This window comes from Lynx rufus, unplaced genomic scaffold, assembly GCF_022079265.1.
Source record: "Lynx rufus isolate CCGP_SWC_20201006 ecotype Redwood Valley unplaced genomic scaffold, mLynRuf1.p SCAF_1, whole genome shotgun sequence".
Lineage (NCBI taxonomy): Eukaryota > Metazoa > Chordata > Mammalia > Carnivora > Felidae > Lynx > Lynx rufus.
In genome coordinates this window covers 236,333,950-236,336,275 of record NW_025814823.1, presented here as the reverse complement: position 1 = coordinate 236,336,275, position 2,326 = coordinate 236,333,950, and the positions used below count along the sequence as shown (strand labels likewise).

At 40.3% G+C, this 2,326-nt stretch overlaps 1 pseudogene; it reads right to left on the bottom strand.

Moving 5' to 3' along the window:
• Window positions 1–430: 430 nt before the first annotated feature.
• On the bottom strand, window positions 431–581 carry LOC124523765 (uncharacterized; annotated as a pseudogene).
• Window positions 582–2,326: the final 1,745 nt, after the last annotated feature.

Here is a 2,326-nt window from a genome sequence, read left to right as displayed (position 1 = left end):
CAACTAGAAAGGGATTTGGGAGAGAGCCATGGCTCGCAAGTCACAGACTCTCATTGTTCTTGCTGGGATATATAGTAGACTTTCTTAAATAAATGTTTCCCCATTTGCTTGATGTCCTTTGGACAATTTCCAGATACTTTAATTTTTGCTTTCATAACTGTTAAATGAATATTTATTTAAATGAATATTTCACTGGCAAGAGGGCCCATTGAGTTACTCTCACTGCCATTCCAGAAGCCCCTCATCTCATGTATATTTTTTGAAGGAGGAATTTGATTTCAAAAACTCACACAAGCATAACCTTGTATAATTCCAGCATCGGTTTAGTGAAACTACTATAAAACCCAAGTTGTTCCTTTTGTGATGGGAAACTATCATAAAATGTATGTAGCAACTATACCAAATTAGGAATTATACTAGGAATTATACTAGGAATTTCTCTTTACATTCAAAAGCAATAGTCATATGGCATTAGCTGTTTACAGCTTTGAGAAAGGCTATAATGTTTTTGATATCATAATCATGCCAATCATATTGTGGTTTTACTACACTTGATCTTAGCCAAAAGGCCGAGAAGCGATCATATTGTGGTTTTAAAATGGAGCATCATCACCCCCCAGAAGTAGATCATTCTCCATTTTTCTTTGCCACTTAACAGCTGGGCATCCTCTTCCAAGTCAACCTGAGAAACCATGATATTGCCTTCAAAAAAATGGCTTCTGCGGTGAAGAAGCGTCCCATGACCTGCTGGACATCTTGCCCTGGTCCAGCGATTGCCCGTGTGCTCTTGGAGACACCTGTGAGCTGCAGCTAGGCCCACTGTCCACCGAATGTCTTTCATGCAATTTTCTCTCTGTTAGTCTGAACCTGTTTTCACCAATAAGCGGTCCCACCTGCAACAGTCCCAAATTGTGATCTGGAACATGCCCAGGGTGACATGCAGCTGGGCCAGGTCGCTAGGCTCTCTATCACCGTGCACATAATACAACACCATCGAAGCCTGTTGTTAGGTCCCCAAGGTCATCTAAGGGACCTCTCCCTTTGAGAGTTGGTGATCACATCCAAGGTTTCTGCACATCTCTGTGTGCATACAGCTCTTTCTCTTCTGAAGGAAATAAATTCCCAGCAGGCCAAGGTGTGCCAGTGCCCCGGTTCTGAAAGCTGCACCTTGCAACTGCATACCCTTCTTAATGTTCTTAAAGGTCTAGTGAATCAGGAACTATGTGGGGACTTCCAAAAACCCTGACATAGCTGGTAGTCTCGTGGGCATCTGCCTTGTTGAACAAGGGGACCAGCTGTTAGACGGAGGGTATGGGAGGAATGGCAGGATCTTGATTCTATCCCCTAGAAGTGCCAGCTCCTGGGCACCTCCATTTGGAAGAGGAGCAGTAGGAAACCATGTCTGAACATGGCTCCATTGTCATTTGGGGGCATTTGTTTTTAAATCACTTATTTTTCTACTCTTTGACCTCATAGGTTTTCAAAAACACCTTAAGGAATTAGCTTTTAAAGCAAAGCTAATGAAATATATACATATAGATGATCTTGATATCTAGTATATAATAGAATAAATACATCTATAACAAAATAAATACTATGTGTGTATGTGTGTGTGTATCAGTTAGTTCATAGATGTATTTCTTTTGAAAAACAAAGACATGAATGAGTCTCGAATAACGATGGTGCTTGATGGTGTTATTTTTGGAGTAAGACATAAGATGTTGTTGGGACCAGAGTTTGTACATAAAGCTAGTACTAAGGTTTCAGTCTAGAGTTGGGGGTTGCGGGGGGGGGGGGTCTTAGGTAAGGAAGTCATTAGATTAATTGCTGATTCGCAAACAGGTTGCCACATCCAAGTGAACTACTGGGTTAGGGGCCACACCTCCTTGAAAGCTATACTGTTTCCTTACCACCTTGCTCAAAATGCCCCTCTTGGGAATTCCTCCGACCAGGCATTTGGTTCAGCCTGGTGGCTCATGTGCCTCTTTTGTTGCTATAAAAAAAAAACAAAAAAACAAAAAAACAAAAAACCTCTTCTCCTCTGACTTCTGGGTGGTCACCATCTCTCATGTTCATAGAAGGGCTCAACCTGTGTCTTCTGTAGTTTCTACTTTACTCACAGTAACAAGGACATTTACTCTGTGATTTTGTTTATTGTGTACCATTTGATTCTTACTTAAATATGGTGAGAGACTCGTGATTATTTTCCTCTCTAACAGAAATAGAAATTATAGCTTAGATAAGCCAGGGTCTTAGAGCAGGGTCTTAGTTGACATTTTATAAATAAATATGTATATATATATATATATATATATATATATATATA